At 40.6% G+C, this 17,771-nt stretch overlaps 1 protein-coding gene across 5 annotated transcripts in view; it reads left to right on the top strand.

The window, feature by feature from the left end:
* Positions 1-17,771, top strand: part of MAPKAP1 (MAPK associated protein 1) — a 231,214-nt gene that overhangs the window by 2,638 nt on the left and 210,805 nt on the right. For 3 of the 5 annotated variants that reach the window (XR_003790653.1, XM_029201625.1, XM_029201623.1), the window contains exon 2: positions 16,779-16,848. The exons of the other annotated variants lie outside the window; for them this stretch is intronic. The gene's annotated coding sequence lies outside the window, so the exon portion shown is untranslated. The remainder of the gene's footprint in view (positions 1-16,778; positions 16,849-17,771) is intronic. 5 annotated transcript variants of the gene reach the window in all.

Here is a 17,771-nt window from a genome sequence, read left to right as displayed (position 1 = left end):
TAGACCCAGGGATACAAAAAGGAGTATAACCAGGTCCCCACCCTGAGGTTGTCGACACTCCCATGGGGCAGACATGTTTGTGCAGGTGAACCATAGTAAAGCATAGTAGATACTAAGATAGTAGTCCCCACAGGGTACTGTGGAGCACAAAGGAGGAAACACTGATAACGGTAGCTAATGAGCACTTACTGTGTGCCAGCATTGTGTTAAATGCATTCTCATTCATTCCTCTACAGGATGGTGTTATTAGCATTCTGATTTTACAGATGAGGAAACTAGAGCACAGAGGGTAAATGAATTCCTTTAGTTTATGCAGTTGTTGGAGCTGAGAGTAGAGGGGATTATCTGCCAGACTTTGGTAACTCCACTCTTCGGTACTACGCCATGTTGTGTCTTTGTGATGTGGGTGGCTTCGGAGAGGAGCTAGCCCTTGAGCCCTAGCTTCAACGTGCCCATCACCATGCTGGGCAGTAGGAATAATGAGGAATGAACATGGCTTCTGTGCTCAAGGAACTCATCACCTCATCTGTCCCGTTAAATATATATACTTAAGTGGGGTGTTTGTTTTGCTTATTGACTCATAACTGAAGACTTTAGAAACTATTGCAGTTCAGTAGATTATATGTGCTTCAGCTGAGAGAATTTGCTGTAAATCTGTTATTTTGATATGTAGGCCTTATTGTTAAGGACGCAGCAATAGATGCCAAATTATTATGACAAAGAATTCTGTCACATTACATTTTTTCTCTTATGGGAGGTACCCTGGCCTTGTGTTTTCTGTGAGTTTGAAGTTTTTCACTCAAAAGTTAGCACATTTTAGCTTGTGTTAAAGTAATTGAGTGCTTACAGTCATCGTTAAATGTTTCTGTATACCTTATTTCCTTCAGTCTTTATGATTCTGTGAGCTAGGGTATTACCAATTTAACACGAGTAGCCTAAGCCTTAGTGGTTAAGTGTGTTACCCAAGAGTCATACAGCTAGTGAGTTGATAATGCAAAAAAAAAAAGTTGGCCAAAAGAGTAAACAAATATTTATTAATTTAGTTCTCTTTTGAACTCTACCTCAGGAGTCTCCAACTCAAATGCCCATAATGTAATATAAAGAGTAGGACAGATCTTGTGAACTGGAGGGCCCATGACCAGTCAGTCTGAAGGCAGCAGTCACTACTCAGCTCCAGTTGCTTGTCGCCGTGTGAGGAAGTGGACCCAGTATCTCTAGATCTTCCGATTGTTTTCAAGAGATGCTGGAAATCTGGATTTTAATGTATTTAGTTTAAAAAACTGCCCTTAAAAAAATTATCATGTAGACCAAAACACATTTGTGGGCTGTGTACAGTCTTAGGCTGCCTGATTGTGAACTCTGACCTACCTGCTCACTGAAATTTTGATACCCACTGTTCAAAGCAGGAGGTACAATGCCTGTTGTGATTATTGATCAGAAATCTACTGGTAAATTGCTAGAGTGAGGGGGTGTTGTATTTGACTCATACTGATATCTTTGGGGAAGTGGCAGGGTAAATGCTTTTATTGTATGATCAGGCTGAATTTCTGGAGGGATGGGGTTTGGATGAGGTGATGATGACCTTGTAATACTTTTGTGCCCTTAGCACTTTAAATGCTGCCAGATCTCTTGTTTCCTTTGGTACTCTCTACAGTACATGAAGTGAACAAGGGGGGTAATCATAACCTCTTGAGATGAAGAAATTGGTGCCCAGTGAATTACAGTTTAGTAGAAAGTGCACTAGACTGAGAGGGACTTGAATTCTGAATGCAGGTATGCCACTAACAGCCTTCTGGTTTTGGTCAAGTCACTTACAAATCTTTGTATCTTTTTTGCCATCTGGATGATAATGAGGGAGCCCGATTGAAGTCTTGGTGAGGTCTTTTCAGGATGCCAAGCTTTCTGATTCTAATTGACATGCTTAAAGCTGCACAACTGATTACTGGCAGACTCCAGTGGAGAACAGTTCAGATCTAAAATGCTGCTTCTCTCTTTTTTTTTTTTTTTTTGCGGTACGTGGGCCTCTCACTGTTGTGGCCTCTCCCGTTGCGGAGCACAGACTCCGGACGCGCAGGCTCAGCGGCCATGGCTCACGGGCCCAGCCGCTCCGCGGCATGTGGGATCTTCCCGGACACGGGCATGAACCTGTGTCCCCTGCGTCGGCAGGCGGACTCTCAACCACTGTGCCACCAGGGGAGCCCTAGGGTGTTTTTTTTTTTTTTTTTATCAAGAATCTTCGGTAAAGAAATAATCAGAAATGTAGAAAAATATTCATGTTCAAAGGTGTTCACTGTGGAAGTATTTATAATAGCAAAAATTAGAAACAACTTTAGTAGTCAACAAAGAGGTAAGAGAAATGGAAAAGCCATAGAATGGAAATATTGTACAAGCATTTTAGATGTTTTAGAAGAATTTTAGTGACTTAATATGCTCATCATATAATATGAAGTGAAAGAAGGATATAAAACTAAAGTATGATCTCAATTAATGTCAAACACACAAAGAAAAAAACAGGTGGTTAGATTATAGGTCTTTATGCTCTTTTCTGTTTTCCAAAATACTCTCTCATAAACATAAATTACTTTTCAATAAAAAATCCTTTTAATTAACTTGTAATTGAGAAATATGGGTAGAGCTAGTGCACATCATTTTGACCAAAAAGTTTTCCCTAATACAGGTGATCTGAAGTTATATTGGGTTGGCCAAAAAGTTCATTTGGTTTTTCTGTACGATGGCTGTAGTAGCACTTAGTTGTCTTTAACTTCATTCGAAACAATTTTGTTAGATTGTATTGTGACAGCTATCATATCAGCGTGCATTTAAAAAAAAACAAAAATTGGTGAATTTTTGTGTAGCCATTTTAATATTGAAGATGGAAGATAAAAAGCAACATTTTCGGCATATTATGCTTTATTATTTCAAGAAAGGTGAAAATGCAACTGAAACGCAAAAAAAGATTTGTGCAGTGTATGAAGAAGATGCTGTGACTGATCGAACGTGTCAAAAGTGGTTTGCGAAGTTTCATTCTGGAGATTTCTCGCTGGACGATGCACCACCGTCAGGTAGACCATTTGAAGTTGATAACGATCAAATTGAGACATTCATTGAGAACAATCAACGTTATACCACACGGGAGATAGCCGACATACTCAAAATATCCACATCAAGCGCTGAAAATCATTTGCACCAGCTTGGTTATGTTCATCACTTTAATGTTTGGATTCCACCTAAGGCGAAAAAAACCTTTGTGACCATATTTCCACATGCAATTTTCTACTTAAACGTAATGAAAATATTCCGTTTTTAAAACAAATTGTGATGGGCAATGAAAAGTAGATACTGTACAATAGTGTGGAACGGAAGAGATCATGGGGCAAGCGAGATGAACCCCCACCAACCACACCAAAAGCCGGTCTTCATCCAAAGAAGGTGATGTGTATATGGTGGCATTGAAAGCGAGTCCCCTCTTATGAACTCCTTCTGGAAAACCAAACGATTAACTCCAACAATTACTGCTCCAAATTAGACCAACTGAAGCAGCACTCGCCAGAAAGCATACAGAATTAGTCAACAGAAAACGCATAATCTTCCATCAGGATAACGCAAGACCGCATGTTTCTTTGATGACTAGGCAAAAACTGTTACAGCTTGGCTGGGAAGTTCTGATTCATCTGCCATATTCACCAGACATTGCGCCTTTGGATTTCCATTTACTTTGGTCTTTACAAAATCCTCTTAATGGAAAAAATTTCAGTTCCCTGGAAGACCGTAAAAGGCACCTGGAACAGTTCTTTGCTCAAAAAGATAAAAAGTTTTGGGAAGATGGAATTATGCAGTTGCCTGAAAAATGGCAGAAGGTAGTGAAACAAAACAGTGAATACGTTATTCAATAAAATTCTTGGTGAAAATGAAAAATATCTTTTATTTTTACTTAAAAACCGAAAGAACTTTTTGGCTAACCCAATAAGATTGTATTTTCAAGTTAGTTTTAACCTCAGTTGTTTTACACTTAGGATATGGTTTCCTGTATCTTGACATACATGATGTTGAGGTTCTCCTCTCCTCCTCAAAAATATCTTGAAAGAAGAGTCATATTTGTGTAGGTGGTACCAGTGTCCCAGTGCTACCATCACCTCTTTAGTGGCCAGTGGGTCAGTGAGTAGCCCTGTGACAGCTCTGTCTTTCAGAAAGAGTACATGCCTATTATTCGTAAGGCTGGTCATTGGTATATAGAGCTTTTTTTGTGAGTTGAATATTTGTATCTTGGTAAGTGCTTTTTTGGTACGGAAAAGTGTAAGTGTGAATTTCTATCTCACTTTTGAAAAATTTTGTAAGAAAAAAATTAGAGATCAAAGTTTGAATTTTACTTTTTGTGATAGCAGTATTCAGGGTGTATGAATATTAAAATGTCATGAAGAATTGTGTCTTTTACTCTTTTCTAATTATATACTTCCTAAATGAAATTGCAGTAGTTTCAGCTTGTACCGTTAAGCATGATGTCTAGGTTTTTTTTTAAGTGTGCGTGGTAATTCTCGTATATACAAAAGCATGCAAAAATTTAACAAAGTATTTGAGCATATTTAAATTAGGAAAATACCAGGCAAGATGTTTCATTTTGTAAACTGCTTCTGTCCAAAGCATTCTGTATATTATCAGAATGAAAAATGACAGCACTTTGTCATCTGTTCAAATTGATATTGCACTCTTTGCAATGACAGCTGAAAAGGCCCACAGGTGCCATATAAAGAGGTGACCATGTTGTCATATTTCATTTCGGCATCCCTCTGCAAAGCCATAATTACCTAATTAGGTTGTTAATTAGGAGATTAGCATTTCACTGTATTGATAGAATGCTCTTTACCTGCGTGGGGCTAGATACAGATTTGTCTGCCCTAATTTATAATCTCTGCCTTTTTTGTGCTTATTTATTTGCTTAAGATACTGATGTGGGGCAATTCAGTTTACCTGAGAAACAGTTTGTTTACAAGCTAATGAAGCTCTGATCGCAGGATTAAAGTTGCTGAGTTAAAATATGAACAGAATAAAAAGGGTGGTCACATCCCCAAAATGATAATAAAAATTCTGAGTTGGTATAACTAGTGTTCTCATTAGCATAGGGAACAAGCACATGATAAGAACTGAAATTGTTTGTATTAAGAAAAAATCCAAAATACAAAAATGAATTCTGAAATGTGATATTTATATATATCTAAACTAGGCGAAGGAAACTAGTTATCTTTAATAATAAATCTCTGTCACTTGTACTTGAGACATAAAATGTGTTAAGTATTTTTAATGTATTTCAGAAGCTGAAGCTTGGTTAATGATTTCAGAGCAAATATATTCAGTCTTCAGTTTAGACTTCCTTAGATAGTCATCATGCATCAGGGTTTATTTCATTTGTACCTTCTGATCATTAGTTGGTGCTTGGAACATTCTCTTCCCACAGTCTTTGCAGTCCTCAGTGCTTATGGAATTTGAAGTATTTCACAGTAGCCTTCACTTGGTGAGCTATTTGGAGTTAAGTGGTGTTTCTATCAAGTATGTGGACATTCTTTTTTGGAGGGGGGAGAAGTGGGCTGGCAAAAAAAAATTTCGGCTTATTTTTACTCCAGTGCAAGATTTGACAATAATGTTTGTAATTTGCATTATATATACCTTTACCACTCTTTCCAGTTAAGGAGATTTAAGTCCTAAAACTGAACAATGTTAGGGGTACCATTCCCCCTGGGGTAGTAGTTTACCTCCTTTTGATTATATTTAGTATTAGTGGTTAAAGTTGTAGAAAGTACATGTGTGCTTAAGCCCTTTTCCCCATGGTTGTTATGAAAAATTGGATTTGGCTGTATCTGTAATTTTCTTCAAAATTAAAAAATTTTATATGAAGAAAATATTACATGCAAAATGTTCTATTTAGTCAGTTAAGTTTTTTGCTTAACTGTAGTCATTCACTTATTCAGTCAGCATTAGCTGAATGTATATTGGGCATTAGTCATATGTCTGGGAATCGAGCAATGAAAACTACAGGCACGGACCCAGTGCTCGTGGGATTTGCAGTCTAGTAACGGAAGTGCAGTGTAGTTTGAGGAGTAGAGCCTAGTGTGAGAAGTGTCAGAGTAATGAGAGTCAAGGTGAGTATGGAGGAGTACCTACCTACCCTAGACTTGATAAGGTCAAACCTTCCAGGCAGGTGCTGTCTAAATTGGGATCTGAAGGGTGAAGGAGAAAGTGATGTTTAAGCCAGGTGTAAGGAGAACGGTTTTAAAGGCTGGAAGAACACTAAAAGTTGAGAATGGCTAGAGTAGAAAGAACAAAGGGGATAAATGGAAGATGGGGCTGCAGAGGAAGCAAGTTCAGTTATATTAAAGAGTTTGGGACGTTATTGAAGGGTCTTAAGACAAGTTAGGAAGCAATTGCTATAGCCTAGGTGAGAGAAGATGGGATTGGATAATGGAGAGAAAGAGAATGAATGAAATCTAGAGAGAGGAGAGATGCATAGTATTGGTAATTAAATGGCGGTAGGCTTCACAGAAAGGAGTCAAGGATTCAAATTTGGACATTCTATTTGTTTCCTAATTTTAAGTATGAGAATATGTGTTTAAGTACCTCATAGAGAAGAGGTCCATGAGCCTTATTTTCCAATATGACCCCCAAATATACAGTACTAGCAACTAGTTTTCCTTTTGGTGAATTGGGGAGAATACTAATATTTGAGTGTCACTGTTGGGCCCTACCTTGTGAGAGCAGCTTTGTGAGGTATGAGATAATGTCTTACTGAGGTCCAGAGGAATTGTGACTTTGCCAGTTTTCTCAGCTACTGGGTGGTAGAATTGGGAGCACACACAAGCTTTCCAAAGCCTTTATGTTATCTGTCATGCCATGTTGTCTTCCTTGTTGTGTCCCCCTCCCTTTTTTATTCCAAAGTGAAGAGGAGAATTGCTCCCCAAGGACCAGTAGCTCAGTAGGTTGCTGATAGAGGCATTGTGTAAACTCTGTGACTTCCCAGGCCCAGCTCTGGGGTGGATTAAAGCAGTGTCTGGTGCTTTGGTAGGAAAAGCTGCTCAGTGTAGGAGTGCTTGCTTCAACAAAGTCACAAGTTCTGTTGTGTTTTCTGGCACTAGGCTTTAATCTCCCCCAATTAGAAATGTAGATCGGCTACCTCCACACAAGGTCACTAATGTATAGAAAGTTCTCCTCCTTTCCGCAGGGGAAAAGTCTTGAAATCTCTGATTCTTGGGTGAGGAATTTGACATCTCTTTGATGTAATCAACTTGTATTACAAATTGTTTAAAAAAATTTTATGGTTACTGTCACCAGTACTATTCAATTAAGTGATTTGTTGGTATCCTTGTGTTGGAATCACCTGAACTAGAAGAAATTCTAGGGTGTAGCATGGATTCTAGCCTCTCTGTGTTTCTACCCCACCCCCTTTTAAAATTGAGATATAACTCATGTATCATAACATTTACCCTTTTAAAAGTGTACACTTTAATGGTTTATCACCCCCAAAGAAACCCCATACCCATTAGCACTCACTCCTCATTTCTCCCTCCGCTAGCCACTGGCAATCATTAATCTACTTCCTGTATCTATGGATTTGCCTATTCTGAACCTTTTATATCAATGGAATCACACAATATGTGGCTTTTTGTGTCTGGCTTCTCAGCATAATATTGTCAAGGTTCATCCATATTGTAGCATATATCAGTACTTCATTTCTTTTTTTCTAAATAAATTTATTTATATATTTATTTTTGGCTGCGTTGGGTCTTTGCTGCTGCACGCAGGCTTTCTCTAGTTGCTGTGAGTGGGGGCTACTCTTCGTTGTGGTGCGCAGGCTTCTCATTGCGGGGGCTTCTCTTGCTGCGGAGCACGGGCTCTAGGCGTGCGGGCTTCGGTAGTTGTGGCACGAGGGCTCAGTAGTTGTGGATCGCGGGCTCTAGAGCACAGGCTCAGTAGTTGTGGCGCACGGGCTTAGTTGCCCTGCGGCATGTGGGATCTTCCCGGACCAGGGCTCGAACCCATGTCCCCTGCATTGGCAGGCGGATTCTTAACCACTGTGCCACCAGGGAAGTCCAGTACTTTATTTCTTTTTATTGCTGAATAATATCCCATTGTATGGAAGTACCACATTTTGCCTATCTGTTCATCAGTTGATGGAGGTTTGGGTTGTTCCCACTCTTTGGCTATTATGAATAATACTGCTGCGGACATTCTTGTACAAGTTTTTGTGTGAGCATATGTTTTCAGTTCTATTGGGTGTATTACCTTGGAGTGGATTACTGGGTAATAAGGTAACTCTGTTTAACAGTTTGAGGAACTGACAAATTGTTTTCACAGGTGGCTGCACCATTTTACATTCCCTCCAGCAGTGTATAAGGTCTGCCGCCTTTCTGCTTTCACTTTCTTCAGGCTTTCTATTGCTCTGGTCTGGGCTGGAAGCAACCCTAGGCATTCCATGAGCCCTTTTGTCTTGATGAATGGGAAATTCTCCAATTTTATCTCTTCAACTACATTCACTTTACAAGCATATGTGTACCAGGCCTTATATTGGACGTTAGTGACAGGAAGCCAAATAAGGCTTCTAGTCCTTTCTTCTCAAGGACTCCACAATCCAGTAGTTGGAACTTCTTACTAGGACATGCAGGGAGAGGGAAAAGCCAGTGAAGAAAGTACAGTTGACCTTTGAACAACATGGGTTTGAACTGCACCAGTCCACTTACATGTGGATTTTTTTTTCAATAAATACAGTACGACAGGATCTGTGATTGGTTGGATCTGTGGATGTGGAACCATGGATGCGGAGGAGGGAGGGCCAACTATGGGACTTGAGCATCCACAGATTTTAGTATCTGCAGTGGTCCTGGAAACAATCCCCCAGGTTTACTGAGGGATGACTGTAACTGCTTAGATATTTGTGAATTTCCACAGCACAGATCCTAACTTTAGAATCTAGGCCAAGGTTGAGTTGATTTTTGGAGATTTTGGGGGGTTTCTTTTCCTTGGCTCATCCTTTAACTACAGTCATCCTCCTGTATTTGCAGGGTATTGGTTCCAGGACCCAGAGGATACCAAAATTCACAGATGCTCAAGTCCCTCATGTAAAATGGCATAGTACAGTCGGCCTTCCACATCCTGGGTTCTGTGTCTGTGCATTCACCCAACCAACCAAATTCAATCTGCAGTTGGTTGAATCTGCGGATGCCGAACCTGCGTATACTGAGAGGACTGTTTTACTGTTCCTTGGGTTTTGTCACTAGGTTACTGCTCGTTTCCTTGCATATTTTCCCTGGGTAAGCTCATTCACATCCATGGCTTCATCTGTCATTTATATGTTAATGTCTTCCAAATTTGCTCAGATCTTTCTCCTAGGCTTCAGGTTTGCCTGTCCTTCATGTGTCAGTTATATGTTGTTGTCCCAGATTTGCTCAAACCTTTCTCCTGGGCTGTTAGGTTTGTATCATGATGGATCTCTGTTTGGGTAATCCATAGACATCTCAAGCTCATTGTGTCTGAAACATAGTTCCTCATTTCCCCTCTCCCTGTTAAGCTGTTCCTACTTTTCAGTTCAGTTTCATTTGTTGGTGCTGTCATACAAGCCATAAACTTTCGCCTTCTCCTTAACCCTCCACATCCACTCAGTCACCAAGTTCTACCAATTTTATCTCCTAAATATTTTTTAAAACTATTTCTTAAGTTCATAGGCCTATCTTTCAGTGCCTTACTTTGGATTTCATCATCTCTTCCCTGAGCTATAGTCACAGCTTCATAACTAATCTTGTGTCTTGTCCATCAGATTAATTTTCTGTGCAGCTTGCCAGAGCAGTCTCTCTGAAATGCTAACCTAAACAGCAGCTTTGAACTCCTGGTAGTTTTAGTTGCCAGCTACATGTTCTGCTATATGTTATTTTAGTGCCTTTTCTCTTTGAAAAAAGCTGGATGAATGATTCATCTTTGAAGATTCATTTTAGACCAGGGAATAATAGCAATAACAATAATAGTAAACATTTGTATAGTGCTTACCATGGGCCTGGTGCTTTTATACACACATAACATATATGATTTCTTTCAGTCCTCACAATAATCCTATGAGATAGGCACCAAAATTGTTCCCATTTATAGATGAGGAAGCGGAGGCACAGAAATTGTTACTTTCCCTAGGTCCCATGGTGAGTGAGTGGCTGAGTCCAGATTTGAACCTAGGCAGTCTGATGCTCTTAGTTTCTCCTGTGTCCCTTTTCCCAACCTTCCTGATTCCCTCCACTTCCCCCACTCCAAAGGTTGGTTATCTTCTCCCTGCTACTGCAGTAACCTATGCATGGCCTGATGTTAATCTGCAGTTCATAGGACAGATCGGGAGCACATTTTATTTTAAACATTATTGAACAAGGAGCCAGCATTATAGACTATTTAATTGCCTGCTCCGTCTTGCCCCTATCTTAAGGTGACTAAGTTGGAAGTGATCACTTCCATTACCTTGATCTTAGTCACCTCTGTGTAGCCTTGTCTGAGTATCCAGTTTCCTTTAGATAGCTTTCCTTTGCGTTTCCATAGTACTTTGTTATATAGAATCCTCCAGCATTGCTCTCATCCTTTATTGTGGCCATTTTTGTATTTTTCTTCTTGCTTGACTGTAAGCCTTTTGGGGATAGGGACTATGACTTGTTACTTTATACTCCTAATTCCCAGCATGTATTCACACTTGTTGAATTTCTTGAATGAACAGGTAGGTCCGACCCATATCTAGACTAGTGAGAGAAGAGGATTCAACGTGTGATGAAATGGACTTAACCTGGAAATTCGAGGCAGCATATAATAGCTCTTCCGAGCAGGGGTTGTGGAGCCAGGCTGCCTAGGCTTTATCTTGGCTCTACCTCTCACTAGTTATGGGGCCTTGGGCAAGTCCGTGCCTCAGTTTACTGATTTGTAAAACATAAATGGTAATAGAGTCCACCTCTAACAGTTTTGTAAGTGATGTAAGTGTAAATAAATAAGCAACCTTCTGGAATCAGAGAATTAATTATTCTACTTAAAGTGTATTTTGTGAAACACTGCCCCCCTAACTGTATAACATTACAGGCAGAATGAAGCCAGTCCTGCTGCTCTGTCCTCATGTTTGATCCATCTGGTAATAGTTTTTTTAAAAACGTAATCTAGAAGATATAAAAAATACTTGGCAAAGTTAGTGCAGTTTTGTTAATAATAATAACAGTTACCATTTATTGAGGTTATGAAAGTGCCATTGAAATGAAAGTACAAAGCACCTTTCACAGTCACAGAAAAATAGTTTGGGGGTTATCTGTTTAGAATAAAATATCTGTTTAGATTATTTTATGCTGCCCTTCCTTCATTAGGAGTTGAATAAATGAGTTTGATAGTTGACAGCTTATTTTCCCTCCAAAAAAATGTAGCTAGAGCAGGAAGAGTCAAGAATATTGCATCTTGGATTTGAATAGTGCTTTTTTACTTTTTGTAAGTATCCCTATGAGGTGGATAAGTAGCACATAGATTATGAATATTTCACTGCTGAGGGAACAGAGGCAGAGGCACCCAACTCACTTGAAATCATCCCATAGCTAGTCCCTAGGCAGGCTACAGGCAGTAACCTGGAATTCCAGATGTGTTTACTAACTTCAGCGCTTGTAGTTCTAGGAACCAGTTTCCATACATAATAGCATTTTTTAGACAAAGGTATGATAGTGCTCACTCAAATCAGTCAGTGTGGTTTACCTTTGAGAGGGTTTGCTGCCAAAATCTTGATGCTATTAAAATCTTTGTCAAAAAAGGAATTCCTCATACCTCTGTTCTTAGAGTGTGAACCACGGCACCATGATATAAGTAAAACATGCAGTGGAATTCTTCTGGCCTTTGAGGGAAAACAGTATGAAGCAAAACACGCAAACCTTTTTACTTGAACCCTGGGTGAACACGCGATTACATCCTCCTCCTCCACCTCCTCCACCTCGCATGTGATTGGAATAGAATTTGAGAGCTGAAAAGGCCCTTCTTATAGTTCATCCTCCCCATTTAACAGATGCAAAAAATGGACTGATGTGTAAAACAGGTTTAAAGAGTTTTAAAGAGGTAACTTGTCCAAGGCCATGTAATTAGGTCCCTGGTAATTAGGGAATTGGAAGTCAGGTTTCCTGAGTGGTGCTTGCAATAAACTATGTTGCTTCCCTCAGTTGATGATGTGGTTAACCTGAGAGCCAGGTAAGTGGAAACATAACTATTGAAATCTTCTACTTGGTTAAGCAAACTTCAAATATTGAGGAGACAGTAAAAGGAAAATAAATCTTAGACTGTAGCAGGAGAGCTATCTACTGCACCAGCACCATGGATAAGGGCCCTTTTTTGTTTTTGAAAATCATGGCGCCACCCTTTGGGAACAGGAAAGATTTGTTTTGTCTGTTTATTGCACACTGAGCCCTTGCTGGATGCCAGCCACTTTCTACTAGAAACTGGCAGTACAGTGATGATTAAGACAGCGTGCTTAAGGAGTTGAGAGTTTAGAAGAGAAAACCAACATACAGACAGTCATTATTATTTTTTTAAGTGTGATTAGTTTCTTTGTTTATTCATTCATTCATTTATTCATTCCTTAACAAAGCAGCCAGAGAGATACTTTTATTTTTTATTATTTAAAAAAATATTTATTTATTTATTTGGTTGCGCTGGGTCTTAGTTGCAGCAGGTGGGCCCCTTAGTTGCTGCTTGAGGGCTCCTTTAGTTGTGGCTCGAGGGCTTCTTACTTGCGGCATGCAAACTTAGTTGTGGCATGCATGTGGGATCTAGTACCCCGACCAGGGATTGAACCCAGGCCCCCTGCATTGGGAGCTCGGAGTCTTAACTACTGCGCCACCGGGGAAGTCCCCGGAGAGATACTTTTTAAAATGTGAGTTAGATCATATTGCTGCTCACAGTCCTCAGGTGATTCTCCTTTCTACTTGTAATTAAAGCAAAGTGCTTAGAATTGCCTGTAATGCTCTACTCACTTCTCCCCACTCTTCAGACCTCATCCTCTACTACTTGCTTCTTTGCTGGGCTCCTTGATACTTAGTGCCAGGCATACTCCCCCTGCTTGGCAACACGCTTCCCTCAGAAATCCATATGGCTTGTTCTTTCATCTTCAAGGGTTAACTCTCAAATGTCACCTTCTCAGTGAAGCATCCCTTGACTACTTTATTTACAATTGCAGCTGTGGCTCCACCTACCTAGCATGCCTTAGCTCTCTTTTCTGTGCTACTTTTCTCCATAGCATTTCTAACTTATTGTATAATTTAATTCTCTATTTTGTTTGTCTCCTTCATTAGAATGTGAACTCCATGAGGGCAGGACTTTCTGTCTGCTTTGTTTTCTGCTGTACTCTCTGCATCTAGAATAGTGCCTGGTACACAGGAGGCATTCAACAAGTATTTGTTGAATGAATAAATTCAACAAACACTTAGCACCTATTACTAACAGGCAATGTGCTGGATTAATTATTTGGTAGAAGTAGTGATGAAGTGCAGTACAGTGGGACCACATGGGAGCAGCTAACCTGGTCTGTGGGATTCATCAGGGAGGTTTCCCGAGAGAATTGACCATTGATCTGGATTTAGAAGAATGAGTAGCAGGAGGCCAGGTGACAGTCTTCAGATCAAGTTATAAGTTTGGAGGAATGTAACTTGTCTTTATTGTAGCAATTTGAGCTGTGGTTCTCCATAGGGTAGGATAAAATTTCAGAAAACAGATGCTAGGAGTTGAACTTTGTTTAGCACCTTCGAAGATTTGAGCATAGATTTTAGTAGCAAAGTTGTATATGTATGTATTAATCTTGGTATTAATGAAACCATTCGGAGGTTGGAAATTACCACAGATTTAGTGGCTTCAAACAACACATCACTGCAAGATTTCTCAACCTCCGCATTATTGATATTGACATTTTGGGGGGTATAAGTCTTTGTTGTGGGTGCTGTCCTGTGCATTGTATGATGTTTAGCAGCATCCTTGGCATTAAAAAATTTGAAATTGGCAATTCCTTAAACACGATATTCATACAACTGTATTAAAGGTAGAAATAAAGTGCTTTTAAAACAGTTTGTGGGGGCTTCCCTGGTGGCGCAGTGGTTGAGAGTCTGCCTGCCGATGCAGGGGACATGGGTTCGTCCCCCAGTCCGTCAAGATCCCACATGACACGGAGCAGCTAGGCCCGTGAGCCATGGCCGCTGAGCCTGCGCGTCCGGAGCTTGTGCTCCGCAACGGGAGAGGCCACGACAGTGAGAGGCCGGCGTACCGCAAAAAAACAAAACAAAACAAAGAAAAACAGTTTGCGGGGGCTTCCCTGGTGGCACAGTGGTTGAGAGTCTGCCTACCGATGCAGGGGACATGGGTTTGTGCCCGAGTCCGTCAAGATCCCACATGCCACGGAGCGGCTAGGCCCGTGAGCCATGGCCGCTGAGCCTGCGCGTCCGGAGCTTGTGCTCCGCAACGGGAGAGGCCACGACAGTGAGAGGCCCGCGTACCGCAAAAAAACAAAACAAAGAAAAACAGTTTGCGGGGCTTCCCTGGTGGCACAGTGGTTAAGAATCCACCTGCCAAGGCAGGGGACACGGGTTCAAGCCCTGGTCCGGGAAGATCCCACATGTCACGGAGCAACTAAGCCCAAGCGCCACAACTACTGAAGCCCGTGCGCCTAGAGCCCATGCTCCACAACAAGAGAAGCCACTGCAGTGAGAAGCCCGCGCAGCGCAATGAAGAGTAGCCCCTGCTCGCCACAACTAGAGAAAGCCCGCGCACAGCAACAAAGACCCAACACAGCAACAAAGACCCAACACAGCCAAAAATAAATAAATAAATAAATTTATATATTAAAAAAAAAAAACAGTTTGGACCCTGGGAATTGGAGAAGGGTTCACAGAGGAAGAAATATTTGAGTTGGACTTAGAAGAAGGTTTGTATTGGAGGATAAAGGTACATCTCACACAAAGGAAGTCTCATTACCAAAGGCTAGATTGTGTTCAGAATACTCCTGGGAGTTGCCTTCTGGGAAGAAGGGGCAGATGAGTGAAACTGGGTTGTAAAGAGTCCTAAATGTATGTGAAGGTGAAGGGGCTTAGGCTGTTTTCCTGCACTATTTTCATTTCTGTTGTTGCCTAACAAATGACCGCAAACTTAGTGGCTTAAAACAACACAAATTTATTATCTCTCAGTGGGTCAGGAGTCATGGCTTCAGCTAGGTTTTCTTTTTTTTTTTTCTTTTTCTCTTTCTTTCTTTTTTCTTTGGCTGCGCCACGCAGCTTGTGGGATTTTAGTTCCCTGGCAAGGGATTGAAGCCAGGCCCCCAGCAGTGGAAGCGTGGAGTCCTAACCTCTGGACAGCCAGTGAATTCCCTCAGCTGGGTTTTCTGCTGAGGGTCTCAAAGGGATGAAATTAAGGTGTCAGTGGACTCCAGCCTAAGGTCCCCATTTCCTTGTTACCTGTTGGCTGCGACCACTCTCATCTCCTAGAGGCTGCTCTCAGATTCTTGCCTTATAATTCCATAACATGGCTGTTTGCTTTTTCAATACCGGCAGGAAAATCTCTGGCTTAAAATCTCTCTCCCGGGTTGCTTAGGATGAAGTCTTATGTAACAAAGTCATCAAGGGAATGACTTTTCCATCACTTTTGCTATGCTCTTGGCTAGAAGCAAGTCAGGTTCCACCCACACTCGAGGGAATAACACAGAGGCATGGCTATCAAGAGAAGAATTTCTGGAGCCATATTAAAATGTTGACTGCCATATGTACTTTTAGCTCCATGAAGGCAGTAGCCAGGTCTTTTCAAATTTTTTTGCTCAGCATTGTGTCTCTGGTGCCTGGCACATAGTAAGTGCTTTATAAATATTTGTCGAATGAAATCAATGAATGGTAGCGGTTGAGTGTTACTTATGGTTTCAGCTCTTACACTGGTAATTTCACATGGAGAAGCAATCTAGTTTCTTTGGCATTATTCGTTTCTTTAGGTAAAACTATAAACATTTTTACCTGGAATCTTAAAGTAAAACCTAAAATTATTTGTTTATCATAACAAGTGTCAATCAAATCTGTTATCTCAGAGAGACAACACCCATTGGAAAAATAATTTAGGGCTACATTGCACCAAACTGGCAGATTTCTTGTAACAGGCAGAAATGATGGCAGCTTTGGAGTTGTGGAGGTGGTGGGTAGTTAGGTTGTCTGAAGTTTCACAGCTATTGCTAATAACAATAATTTCAAATAATAAACAAGTATTTCAAAACGCTGGAAATACTGATTGTTTTGTAATAACTGCTTTATAATATTGATTTTAGTCTAAGTTGTGCTTAGAACTTTATACATAGTTTGGTGTTATTATTAATTATGGTTGTTCTCCATACTTGTCGTAGGAAACATTTTGAGCAATATTTAGATCTTGAGTTATCCGTTGATAAAGGACCATTTTACCTTCAGAAAATCAGGTATTTCTGACACCAAAGTCTGTGTTTTTCCAGTAGACCTTGCTGTTCAAAATGGGGTTGTGAGAATCTCAGTATGTGCCAGTCGGTCCTGGAAGCCACAAAGTAAGCAAGGCACATCTTCCTGGACTATCAGTTTTAGTGACTATATTCAAAGGTAAAATATTTTTTTCTATTGAAACAAATACAGGTTCAGTATGTTATAGGATAGAATGCAAAATATGAATGAATTCTAAAAATAAATTTCTTACAGCATGTTGCTTTACGTGGCTCCCCCTAGGTTCTCTCTTACCTTGATTTATGGTTACTCTCCTCTGCCCTTCAGGTGTGTCCGTGGACAAGTTTGAGAGGCCCTGTACTGTACCAGTCTCCCTTTAACTGGATCTTGGCAGATGGTAAGATTCAGAGACATTTCAGGTGGAGGTTAGTGGTACAAGGAAAGAAAAATCAAGGGCCAGGGTCCCTTTCCCTCTGTCCACAGGAGACATTTGATAGGAGAGGAGACCTGGTCTCCTGGTAGATTGGTGAGGGTCTGGCTGGTCCCAGATGGCCTCAGTCACTCACGGTGGGGGGTGGCATCACAGTAGCTGGAATGATCGATAGCTGAGCCTCTCTGCATTTGGTCTTTTATCCCGAGCTTCTTCCCATGATTCAAATATGGTCCAAAGAAGGCTGTAGCAGAAGCTGCAAAGTCTCTTGAGACCGAGATTCAGCAGTCCCACATTACTTCAACTACATTCTGTTGGTCACAGCAAATTACAAGTGAGCCCAGTGATGGGAGGAGCTGCAAAGACTCAAAAATCTACCAAGTGACCTTGGGCAAGTTACTTAATGCCTTTAAGCCTTAATTTTTTTAATAATCTATAAAATGGGGGTAATAGTAATACCTACTTTCTGGGGTGGTAGTAAGGATGAAATATGTTGTTACATGAAAAGTACAGCTGATAGTAAGAAGCTCAGTAATTGTCATCTGTTACTGTTCTCCTTGTGTTTTTGCCTAATGAAAGCCTGCCCATCCTTAAATGCCACCCTCTTCCTTCCTAAAGCCTTCTGTAACTTTTTTGTCTCTTGGAAAATATATTGTCTTAGTGTCTTATTTGATGGGTAGTATATTGCCTTATATTACTGTTATGTATGTACACGACATAGCTCATCTGCTGAAGCCTGTAAGCCTCTGGAGGATGCAGGCCAGTGTTCATGTACCTTTTTGTAGGAGCCCCAGTGCCTAGTTCTCAATGATGTTTAGTGAATGAATTCCATATTATTCGAAAGAAGATACAAGCATTTGTTTTCTGTTGTTGTAATTTGGTCTAGTAAG

The sequence above is a fragment of the Monodon monoceros genome, unplaced genomic scaffold (assembly GCF_005190385.1).
Source record: "Monodon monoceros isolate NGI ecotype Baffin Bay Population unplaced genomic scaffold, NGI_Narwhal_1 Super_Scaffold_5, whole genome shotgun sequence".
Classification (NCBI taxonomy): domain Eukaryota; kingdom Metazoa; phylum Chordata; class Mammalia; order Artiodactyla; family Monodontidae; genus Monodon; species Monodon monoceros.
This window is presented reverse-complemented; position numbering and strand designations above follow the sequence as displayed.